The sequence below is a fragment of the Oryzias melastigma genome, linkage group LG22 (assembly GCF_002922805.2).
Source record: "Oryzias melastigma strain HK-1 linkage group LG22, ASM292280v2, whole genome shotgun sequence".
Classification (NCBI taxonomy): Eukaryota; Metazoa; Chordata; class Actinopteri; order Beloniformes; family Adrianichthyidae; genus Oryzias; species Oryzias melastigma.
This window is the reverse complement of record NC_050533.1, coordinates 26,420,910-26,433,682: the sequence shown is the minus strand read 5'-3', so window position 1 is coordinate 26,433,682 and position 12,773 is coordinate 26,420,910. Positions and strand designations below refer to the sequence as shown.

The following is a 12,773-nucleotide window of genomic DNA, read 5'->3' as shown; positions in this document are numbered from 1 at the left end:
AATATTCTAGACAATACTGGTTTTCTACACTAGATGGGTTTTTTCTGGGGAGTGGGGGCAAAGGGGGGAGCCCCCCGCCCCAAACCCACTGCTGTCGACAGAAACAAGCACGACTCACATGCTGCTTTCTGATGGTACAAGCAGCTTCATCCATGTCCATTCAGAAACACAGAAAGAAGGAGATGAACTGAACCAGAGGTCTGCAGGTCTGCAGCCTTTAACTCTAAAACAGCCGTTTGCTCCAGGTTCTAATGGACCGGAACCACATTTTAACACATCCTGTGTGTAATTAGATCACATTTGTCAAAGGCAAGGCCCGGGGGCCGGATCCGGCACCTCCAGATCATTTTATTTTATTGTTATTAATGACCCGATGTTATCTTGTTCTCATTTCTAACTTGTATAATTTTGACTAAATATATTTTTATGGAGAGTAAAATATTGAAAGTTATTTAAGGTTTAAGTTGATTTATTCTGGAATGATATTCCTAACTATTTATTATTCATAATTATGTTAAAAAGTTATGGTTTTAAACATTATCATTCTGTTAGCTTTTTGGACTATTTTGGCATTTACTAAGATTTTTTCGGCTATTTTGGAGTTTGGTCATTTTTCAGCTACATGCTAGTTGTTTTGGCTAACCTAGTTTTTTTCTTCTTAGTTTTTTTAGGCTAATTTCCCATTAAGCTAATATTTTAGCTGGTATCAGCTTCAGCATTTTTAGCTATTAGCTTCAGCGGTCAAATTCAGCTTCCAGCATTCACAGTAGCACTATCACAGGTAATGTTATATATCTAGTTCATAATTATGTTAAAAAGTTATAGTTTTAAAGTTTTAAAAATGTAGTTTTAGAGTGTTCAATAAATGTTTATCCTGTTCGGCCCGTGACCTAAGGTGTGTTTTGGATTTTTGCGATTGAGTTTGACACTCCTGAATCAGATCCTCCATCTACAGTAGATTTACATTAATTAAAATTCAAGAAACATGAGATTTTCAACTATTATTGACTTTTTGTTCCTTCATCATTTTTCTTGTTTTACAAGTGAACAAAAACACAACAACATTAGTGTAAAATCCAAATGATTTTAAAATCTTTACATGTAGTTACAATAAGGTATCCCTCTGATTATAAACCTTTGACTATTATGTTTATACGTTAGGCCTATCTGACATGTCAAACATATAAACATAAGTGAGTTAGTGAAGTTGGAAGTTTTCTTCAAAGCCAAAGAGCCACAATGGGATAAAAGAGTCTCGGGTTGCAGACCCCTGAACTCAACCAAAGAATACATCTCAGAACCTTTCAGGTTAGTAGAAAAGAGCGGTCTGCTGACAGACGTTCATGGACAGACTCAGTCATTCAGAGAGAAATACTGGATCATCTTTAAAAGAGAACAGGATGTTAGCTACTGCAGCAGGAAGCAGACAGACAGTTACTGAGCAGACAGATGCTAGACAGCAGGAGGAAGAACTTTAAATCCTCCTCCATTGTCAGGAACCGCTGGTGTTAGAACCCAAAACACTGGAGACCCACCAAGACGACAGAAACTTCAAAAACATTTATTAGATAAATTAAACCAAGAGAGCAACAAAACTGCAGCATTGCCACAAAGGTATCCAGTGGACAAAATAAATAAATAATTAGAATATTGATATGAATGAAGTCCACACTAGTTTGAGAAATACTATTGCTTTAATACAAATCTGTTTTTCCCTGTATAAATATTGTGTTGAATTTTGTGTTGGATTATGTGTATTCTGGAGGAAGTGGGCAGAGTCATCAGCAAAGGTTTGGGGCATCGTCAGCTGGACGATGAAGGAAGAGGAAAAAAGGTTGAGGAAGGCTACGAGGATAACCGACCCACGACAGCTGGATTAAGGGAGGAAACTACATCCACGTTGGTCACATCACTCCATTTTGTTTTTGGACTCCCGTTTCCTGGCGGATCTATACTTTTTTGGACATTGACATTTTTGTCTGAACACTGAAAGAGACTTAAAACCCTGAAAAGGAGCTTTTTTAATATTTATTTTTTGGGTGAGGGGGGGGGGATCAGGAATCTGTGTCTTATGTTTGATTAGTCTGTATGTATTAAAATGGAATTAGCTAAACCCTGATTTCTGTAGAGTGTATTTCATGGAGCTTGTTAACTGGTGACTAAGCAGATGAGCTGATGATGAAGATCTGAAAACCTGGACACTTGTGTAGAACCTGAGATCAAGACAGCTGATCTGCAGCCTAAAGCTGGGGTGACCGACCCAGAGAAAACAGCAAACCAAACCAAGAACACGACGCAGCAGATCACTGCACCAACAACAGCCTGAAGACGATATGTTCAAGACTGAACCACGCACAGAGCCTTGGGGTACACCACCACTGACAGCACAGAGCAGGACCGGGGGTCTGACTGCAGGATGATCTCAGCTCAGAAAACAGAGATTTAGCTCCAAATAGTGACATGGTGAGACCGTTTTACCTGATCCGAGCATCAGCAGACTGAACCCGGACGGGTCGGATCCAAAGCCTCTGCACCGCTCCTCTGTACATGACAGTCACTGGGGCCGGGGCAAATTTGGCTGGTTGCCACAGCAACGATGGAGTCCTCTCCTCCCCCACAGCAGCTGCCCTCGGTTTGGCTGAGATATTTTTGGACGTCTCTGCTGCACATTACCTTTGCATGAGAAGAGGTGCAGATGTGGAGAACACGGAGACTCACCGGATCTGATGTCCACGTCCACGCAGAAATCATTACAGTGTGAATGCTCTGAAAGCTTTCACACTGTAATGATCCTGTTCCTCTTTATACTTATTCCTTATTTATTCTTCCCCTCTTTTTTATTCAGAAAAACTCAATCACACTTTCAGCAATTACTGCAATCTTGGTATTAAACGTTCAGCTTGTTGAGGACATTCCGGCTTCTACCTTTGGTATTTGTACATTTAACAGTTTTTAAGATTTTATAACATTTTTCAGCCCAATTGAAAATAAATGGAGATTCTTCTAATTTATGCAATTTATGTAATTAGAACATTCGGCATGTTAAGGACATTGATGCTTTTACTTTTGTTTACACTTTTTTATTTTTTTTATTTTATGCAAATCTTAACATCTTACACAAATTTTGCGATTATGTTTCAGGTAATTCTTCAAATATTTGAGCACTTTCTGCAAATTAAGCAAGTTTGGTATCAAAAGTTCAGCATGTTAGAGACATCAATGCTACTGAGGTTTTTAATGCTAATTTTGAGTTCTGGTAATTTTATGGTGTTAGTTTTTTTAGCTAATGTGGCATCTACTGAAGTTTTTTATGCTAACTCTGAATTAAGCTAGTATTTCAGCAACATGTTAGCTTTTATAGCTAATGTGGCATCTACTGTTTTTTTTTTTAGCTAATTCTGAGTTAAGCTAGTATTTTAGCAACATGCTAAGTTTTTACTGGCTAATCTGGCATCCACTGGGGTTTTGGGCTAGTGCAATCTTGCAATTTTCAAGAAATTCTTCAAATTCTTTGTGCAATTTCTGCAACTTCAGGTTCTTTAGCAACTTTGGCATCATGCAAATAGCTATAGCATTTCCAGCAAATCCCTTCACCTATCACAGTAAATTTCTTCAGCGAAAAGCTTCAGCATCTTCAGTGACCACACTCAACAAAAAGCATTCATACAAGCATCATCGCGGTAATGCTTCCAGATCTCTGTGAGTCTCACCTGTCAGCAGAGGTTCGTCTTCAGCGGGAGCAGAGAAGCTTTCAGTCTTGTGTGCTTGATGGGATTGTTCCTCCCAAAGAGCGGATCAATGGTGACCTGAAGCTGCTGATCAACTTCCTGTGTCTTTAGAAACATAAAGATTCCCTCATGAGTCTGGAGATGGAAGAGATGACGCTCTTGAAGGGAAGCAAAGACATTCAGTGGAAACGTTTGAAACTTAAAAAACATAAGACAAGTTTTAAAAAATGAACTGAAGTATTGAAACTGTCTGATCTGTTCAAGAGGGTTTGAGTAGAAGAGATGATTTCCTCTTTCTATCACTGCTCAGGCTTCAGACGTTTGGGTTTGAACGAGTACTTTTCACTAAGTGACTCTTCAGAACATTCTAAAGTGTTTTTGTCTTCATTGTTTTGAGTCATCTGCTGCTGAAGATCAAAGAAAAGTCCATGTGAGACTAAAGTTAATCTGTGGATCTGCTCCATGACAAGAGTTCTGATTCTGAAGAACAAACTCAGCATTTTAGGGATGAGAATGAAGTCCTGAAAAACATCAAGAACGTGTGAAAGCTCTGGAGTTTACTGTCATCTCCAGCAGGTGGAGACAAACCTTCTCCTCTGAAGCTGTGGCTTCAGCCTGAGCTGTGTTCTTCATCTCTCTGAGTTCTGTGTGCAGCACTGACCTGTTCAGAACCAGAACCAGTGCAGGCTGACTCCTGTGGAAATGACTCAAAGGTCTGTCCTGAGGGAAGCTGCTCATTCTGCCCCGTCCAGCTCCTGCTGATGAGGGCCTGAGATGATGTGGTGTTCAGCCACTCCCTCACCTGCACTGACCTTTGAAGTGTGGAAGGTTGTCTGCTAGTGAGACCTGGTCTCTGGGTTAAACTGCTCAAACAGATTCCTGAAACGTTTACAGCCCAGTGCAGGCAGACGTCAAACCTGCTTTTTTCATTCTCACCTGATGGAATCAGTTCTTCATAAACTCATGGATTTCTCTGGAGTTGCTGCCTTCATCTGTGTTGTTACAGAAGAGAAATGTTCTCAGCTGCGGAGGACTGGATTCAGAGATTATCATCTGGAATGTTCTGGATAGTGGGAATTCTAACATTTGGGTTTTTCTTTTTTGTGTTGCTTTGACACAACATTTGTGAAGAGATTCTTTACAAGGAAAGTGAATGGAACCGAGATAAATCCTGTTAACAGTTATAGTTTGTTCTGGTTAGGGAGGGTCAGCAGTTAGATAAGCACTGTGGGGCTGCCAAAAAAAGCTCTTACCATTTGAGATTAATTCTCTAATTAAAGATTGCATAAAAATCCCTGGTGTAGAGACAGATCTGAAAGCTACTGGACGTGTCATTCATCAAATAGTGGTTCAGTCCAGGAGTGGAAAGCATTCACAAAGGTCTGCAGTGTTTGCAGAGCAGCCAGCAGATTAGACCGGCACCGAGCCAACATGAAGGTCATCCAGTCCTTGTCTGTGACTCCGTCTGTGACGAAGCATTCAAGAACAGGAAGTCATCTGCATAGAGCAGGAGTGTCAAACTCAACCCCACAAGGGACCAAAATCCAAAGCACCCCTCAGGTCGCAGGTCGAACAGAATAAACATTTATTCAACACTCTAAAAACACATTTTTAAAACTTTAAAAACGTAACTTTTTAACCCAGAACAAACCCCGGAACGTGGCCGGTACCGGTACCCTAACCCTAGTCTGGTTCGCGTCCGGAACCAGTACTGATCCGCATCCGTCACTGTCTCTCTGGTACCAGGTTAAGGTAATGGTTAGGGTACCGATGCGGCCCACCTCCCAGTACCAGACCGGTACCGGCAGTGCTGGCTCTGGACACAGGGGACCTAGGCGGCTGCCTAGGTCGCCAATCTACTGGAATGATCACGTTAACGATTGAAAAGTTACAGTAAATCAAAGAACATAAACACTGGAGCTCTAGTGTTAAAGGGTTAACACATTAAGCAGAAAGACTCAGTTCTAAAGGGATAAACTGAAGGCCCGGTTCTGTCCTGGACAAAAGGTGTGAACAGAAACCAGGACTCAGAACCCATCAGCTCTTCACTCCACTGGCTGAGTAAGAACCATGTTCGATTTCCTTGGTGGGCTCAGACGCCACGCTTCAAGACCGACCCACGTCTGCTCCCTCATGTGCTTGCCGGACAGGCATCAGAGCACACTCTGCTCTGATTAGATAGTGAGGCTGAAGTGCTTTTCCTACAGCCGTAATGAGAACAGGCAGAGCTACAATGCAGGCTGAAGCTTAGTGAGTCTGGAACCATGAGCAGTGCTGGAGGGCGTAAAGGGCGCTTCAAACTTTAGGATTAAATGTTTGCATTTGTGTTGTCAAAAGTCTCCAGACCAGCTCTTCCTGAGCGAGCAGATTCTGTCTGCCGCTGACAGAACAGGGCTGAGCAGAGTCTGGTGTTTTGAGGCTCCACACTGGAGTTGTTTGGACTGTAAATGTTATGGAGTGCTGTGCATCCACGGCCGGTCCATGAGATGAACAGCTGACTCATGTTATGGTTTTGGATTGAACTGTTTGGTGAAGGAAGAGCACGTTAAGGAACAAGACCCTGTCTATGTAATTAGAGCAGGTTTAGTCACAGAGACGCTGCAGAGAAGTGTAGATGAGAGCTCAGACTGCCTTTCCTGAACTCTATGGGAGAAAAGGACAAAGCTGTTCTGTAAATAAGGATTTGATTGGAAGGGAACTACGTTCTCTGATCTGCTGCTCCTCAAATCCTCCCTGAGCGTGGAGTTTTCCCCCAGGAGGCCTTTTCAGCAGGACTGGGTTTAAATCCATCAATTGACTTAAGCTCAATGATCAATAATTGATTATAATAATAATTTCTCATAGGACGGCTAATGCTAACATTCGGTCGACCTAAACACACATTCTGATTAAATGAACATCTTTATAAACTCACAGGCAGGAATTTTACAAACTCTTTAAAGGAAATATTTCTAAAGTAACAATTTGTGGTCTAAAACATCCTTTATTGCTCATACTTTTGGAATAAGCTGTAATACTACAGCATGATCACCACCTAGTGTCCAAACTGAAACGTCCTCCAGGAGAAGCAGAACAATGTTTCCAATGTTAATGATCTGAACATTTTAGTTAGAACTTCTCCTTTAGAGAATCCATGTAACACTGGATGATATTAACAATCTCATTATTTCACTGATACATTTACAGTATGTGAACTGGATCAGATTAATATAAATATATTCAAAACATATAGTAGATCATTAATGTATTTCTAAACAAATGTGTATAAATGTGTAAACTCAACATTTAATTGAATTGAAGAATCAAATCGATTCAGGCTCTTGTGAATCGAATCATTTCTACAGTCAGGTTGAAGACAGCCGTCAGGCTCCTCCCACTGCTCAGGCCGCAGGAGCAGCAGCTTTACTGCAGAGAGGAAAGCATTTATACGGGAGGGTGTCTCGTTTGGAACAGAGGCCTTTGTGATGTTAACGAGCAAACGTTTGAGTTCAATCTCCCTGCATGAGAGCTTTCCCAGACTCATCACGACTCAGTGAGCCGCTGATGGAGCGCGGCCAGCCACCTCCTCCACCAATCAAGACGTGCAGAGAAGACCAAGTGTCCGCCTGAGGGGGGCTCTGATTACGTCACTTTGCCTCGGCTGGCCGACGTCCAAACTGTGCTGGAGGAATGCTGGTGAGGGTTAGCACACCAGTGGAGCTGAGTCCTAATGAGCCGGTTTCCCAGGGAGACCCAACGAGTCAGACCGCTGCCAAGAGACGAGGCCTCCTCACGACCGGCCCGCTTTACCTGCTGCTCAGAAACATGCAAAACACGTCTGTCCTGGGGGAGAGAATCATCTGCAGGAGCACAAACCGGACTCCAGCAGAACCACAGAGACTTTCCCGCCTCCCTCATCACTCCTGCAAAAGCAGCTCAGCTGAAAAACATTTCCATCAAACTAACTGCAAACGTGAGGAAAAGACTGGTTATACTGGTGAGGAAGGCTGGGAAATTCCATGTTCTATGTAGGGTTTAACTTAATTCCCCAAAAGCATAATCTGTGACACCTAAAGCTGCAGACAGGAAAACAGGAAGTCCAGAGGAAGAAACTCCACTGGCAGAATCCAGGAGGCATTGTTACGGCCTGAAACAGCAGGAAGATGGAGAAGACGACTGAACACGATGATGAGTCAGAGTTAGAAGAGGGATGAAGTCAGAAGGTTCAAGTCCTGTTGATCTGCAGGCCTTCAGAAGGGACACTCACAAGTGAAACACTTCAGTCCAGCCCTGACCCCTCCCCTCATGAAGAAGCAGCTCTGCCTCGATCTGGTCGGGTTCATGATCATGACAGAGTGTGTGAACTATTGGAAGGTCTCTGGAGGGTTTTTGGCTGGATTTCTGAGTCCGGCTGTGGTGGAGCGTGCAGCCACGCTGCAGACGTCAAGTGTTTAGTTCCACTCTAGCTTCACCTTAAATGAAAAACAACTTTGTTGATAAAAAATGATTGGATTCATATTCAGCAACAGAGACGAGGTTTGGTTGCTCTTCTACATGTTTGCTGGACTCGCATTAACGGGACAACAGACCTGTGATAGTGGGACACAACAGAAGGTGGACTGTTGGATTATGGAACACGTGTCTAAGTCAAGGCCCAGGGGCCGGATCCGGCCCTCCGGGTAATTCTATCCGGCTCTCCAGATCATTTTATTTTATTGTTATTAATGACCCAATGTTATTCATTCATCTTCTTGACCGCTTCCTCCCTTTCGGGGTCGCGGGGGTGCCGGAGCCTATCCTGGCTGCTGATGGGTGAAGGCGGGGTACACCCTGGACAGGTCTCCAGTCTGTCTCAGGGCCTCAATCACACACATCCACTCTCACATTCACACCTAGGGGCAATTTAGAGTCACCAATTAACCTATGAAGCATGTTTTTGGACGGTGGGAGGAAGCCAGAGTCCCCGGTGAAAACCCACGCATGCACGGGGAGAACATGCAAACTCCACACAGAAAGGTCCCAGCCGGGAGTCGAACCGGGGCCTTCTCGCTGTGAGGCAAGAGCGCTAACCACTGCGCCACCGTGCAGCCCGACCCGATGTTATCTTGTGCTTATTTCTAACTTGTATAATTTTGATAAAATACATATTTATGGAGAGTAAAAGGGCTGCACAGTGGTTAGCACTCTCGCCTCACAGCGAGAAGGCCCCGGTTCGACTCCCGGCTGGGACCTTTCTGTGTGGAGTTTGCATGTTCTCCCCGTGCATGCGTGGGTTTTCACCGGGGACTCCGGCTTCCTCCCACCGTCCAAAAACATGCTTCATAGGTTAATTGGTGACTCTAAATTGCCCCTAGGTGTGAATGTGAGAGTGGATGTGTGTGTGATTGAGGCCCTGAGACAGACTGGCGACCTGTCCAGGGTGTACCCCGCCTTCGCCCATCAGTAGCCGGGATAGGCTCCGGCACCCCCGCGACCCTGAAAGGGACAAAGCGGTCAGGAAAATGGATGGATGGATGGATGGATGGAGAGTAAAATATTGAAAGTTATTTAAGGTTTAAGTTGATTTATTCTGGAATAATATTCCTGCATTTTTATTATTCATAGTTTTATTAAAAAGCTACAGTTTTGAAGTTTTAAAAATTAGCATTCTGCTAGTTTTTTGGACTTTTTTAGTTTTTTTGGCTAATTTGGCATTTAGCTAACATTTTATTTGGCTATCAGCTTCAATATTTTCAGCTATCAGCTTCAGTGTTTTAATCTATCAGCACTAGCATCTTCATCAGCCAAATTCATCTTACAGCATTCACACTAGCATTATCACAGGTAATGATATATGTCTAGTTCATAATTATGTTAAAAATTTACAGTTTTAAAGTTTTAAAAATGTAGTTTTAGAGTTCAATAAATGTTTATCCTGTTCGGTCCGTGACCTAAGGTGAGTTTTGGATTTTGACCCCTGTGAGATTGAGTTTGACCCCGCTGCATTACGGGGTAACGGTGCGTTCCTCTCCGTCTCTACAGGTGTCGATCTGTCCTTCAACACTTTCAGAGGAGTTGTGCTAAAGGCTGAAGGTCAAACTCAGAAAACCACTGGAACCCAGGAGGAGGAAGAGGAGCGGTCCTCATCAGGAACATCATGTCTGTTTCAGTCACAGACTGGTGGAAACATGGAGATTTATGAACATGCCCAGCAGAGCCGCCTCTCAGCTATGTGACAATAGTTCATCTTCATAAACACGTACATGTTTGTCGGTTATATAACTATCATTACTTTGGATCACAAGAACTCATGAATGCATGTCCAAAGCTGAGCCAGCTTTCCATTCATTAACTGATTACCTGTAATGCAAGAAATGACTGCAACAATGTTCCAATCAATATTTCATGCAGCGTGGAGGATGGAAACTTTTCCGGCACAAACCGGGTCACTGCGGCGGGATGATGAAGGGTGGCCCTGCTGGAGCTGCGGAGCAGGAAGGTTCCGGAGATCTGGAAGTGTTCAAAGTCCGTTCTGCTCCGACCAGCAGCTGAACATGTGAAAATGATACAACACATTTAGATGCCATTCTTTACAGGCACTCAAATCTAAAGATTTCAAATTCTTCACCTCCAACACCAGAGCATCCATCTGTACCAACGGATCCTAAAAGAATCTGAGCCTCAAAGTTGACAGATGTCATTGAGATGTGAGGGTTTCAAATCAGTGAGCATGTGAGGAAATAAGACCTGCTCTGTAAATATTCCCGTGATACTCATTTATAGATCCTTAACCAGTGATAAGAAGAAAATAGGTTCATTTTGGTAAAGAAAGCTCTGAAAGGAAACCACTTCTTTGACTGAACCAGTTTTACATTCCTGTTATGATCTGGTTTATCGTACTTGACATTCTCTGCTAGTTTAAAGTGTGAATTTCAGTTTGTCATTTGTAAAAGTCAGTTTTCTGTTATCCCTGACTGTACGAACTGGAGTCAGGCGGTGTCTGTACAGAGCTTTAGCAGAGCAGCAGCTCGTCCCATGTTTGAAGGAAGACTGAAGGTTCTCTGTGGAGCTGCCACGATGAGTCGAGTAATAACGCACTAATCCTCTGTTTAAATACTCGACAACTATTTAAATGTCGACTAGTCGTTACTTTATATTATATGGAGTCAGAGTGTAGTAAAGTTGAAAGTTATAATGACATTCTGTTAGATTTTTAGACTATTTGGGGATTTATTAAGGTTTTTTAGGCTATTTTGGAGTTTAGCTAATATTTCAGCTACATGCTAGGTTATTTGGGGTAATTTAGGATTTTTTCAGTTTTTTAGGCTAATTTGGCATTTAACTAATATTTAAGCTATTTATCAGCTTCAGCATTTTCAGCTATCAACTTTAGAATCTTCAGCTATTAGCTCTAGCATCTTCAGCGGCGGGCTGCACGGTGGCGCAGTGGTTAGCGCTCTCGCCTCACAGCGAGAAGGCCCCGGTTCAAATCCCAGCTGGGACCTTTCTGTGTGGAGTTTGCATGTTCTCCCCGTGCATGCGTGGGTTTTCACCGGGGACTCCGGCTTCCTCCCACCGTCCAAAAACATGCTTCATAGGTTAATTGGTGACTCTAAATTGCCCCTAGGTGTGTGTGTGATTGAGGCCCTGAGACAGACTGGAGACCTGTCCAGGGTGAACCCCGCCTTCGCCCTTCAGTAGCCGGGTTAGACTCCGGCACCCCCGCGACCCCGAAAGGGACGAAGCGGACAAGAAGATGGATGGATGAATCTTTAGCGGCCAAATTCAGCTTACAGCATTCACACTAGTATTATCACAGGTAATGCTATATATACTGTATATATATATAGTTTAAATTGAAGTCGACTAATCAGAAAACATAATCGATGATTAGTCGACTATTAAAATAATGGTTGGTGGCAGCACTAGTCCTCCGATGGTCAGGTATGATGTCAATAGCAGCTGATGCTCCTTCAAATGAACACTTCAGTTTAAAAGGAGAGTCAGCTCTAACTGATGGAGGGTTTCAGGCTTCAGCTGAAAAATGAAGAACCAGCACAGGTTCAAAGCCTCTGCAGCAGACTCTGTGAGACGCTTTCTTCTAAGTCTTAAGTGTGTTGGGCTCCGTCCCTTCACATGTAAATAAAGCTTAAAAGTGGATATATTTAGCCCTCGACGTTTGTGTGTTTCTGAGAGCCTGAACAGGCCATCTGCGTTGATGAGTTGACCCTCGCTGGCATGAGCGCAGAAAGCCGTGCACTTTCATTAGCAGTTATTGATCTTAATAAATCCATCTGAGCTGGCGTTGTGACACACGCTGACACTTGTGTAAGAGCCTCCCTCCAACCGCCGCACAGCAGCTCGGCTTTGCTCCTCTCAGCCTCTAATCTGATCAGGACCAATTTTCTCATCCACCTCTGGCTCTGCTTTGGTCGTCCCCGCAGGATTAAAGGGTTAAAAGGAACTTTCAGAGGCTCCTGGGGGGCACGGGGGGTCAAACCAGGAAAAGACGGCACAAGAATGTTCAGAGAGGAGAGAACAAGCACTAATCTGGACATAAATTCATGTCTGTTTGGTTCCTCTGTTAAAAAACATAATTTTATATTAAACTCTTTACATAACAAACTAGAAGAATCCATAAAAGGGTCGAGTCTTTTGAGTGGTGATGTGTCTTTGAAACGGGCCATCTCGGTGCCCTTCTGCCTCAGCGGAGGACCTGTAGAAGCCCCCGGGTGCCCTGCCGTCACGTGAGCGCTCTTCCCGTGCAGCTCCTCTCAGGCCGGCATGCCTGCAGGGCATCAGCATCAGATCAGGAGTTCAGAGGACAAGCTGATTAAGCTGCAGGATTTCCAGCAGCTCAGAGCTGCTATTCCCGTCCAGAACCGCTCAGATTACCCTGCTGCTCTGCAGGCTGCATGATGGGCTGAGGGATCCGGCGTTGTGCTCCTCTACTCTCTCTGGACTTCCCACAGACAGGGTTACCCTCACAAACTCATTTAAAAAAGTGCCAAACACCTGAGGAGTGGAGACACATGATCAGGACGTATGTCTAAACTGATAAATTACTGAAGGAAGGCTGAAAACGCG

The 12,773-nt window shown here is 43.6% G+C and overlaps 1 long non-coding RNA gene across 1 annotated transcript; it reads right to left on the bottom strand.

Moving 5' to 3' along the window:
* Window positions 1-1,863: 1,863 nt before the first annotated feature.
* On the bottom strand, window positions 1,864-5,275 carry LOC112142417. The gene is made up of 3 exons (XR_002918595.2): window positions 4,665-5,275; window positions 3,711-4,540; window positions 1,864-2,673 (listed from the first exon to the last, which is right to left on the bottom strand). It is a non-coding gene; the product is annotated as an uncharacterized LOC112142417 (long non-coding RNA).
* Window positions 5,276-12,773: the final 7,498 nt, after the last annotated feature.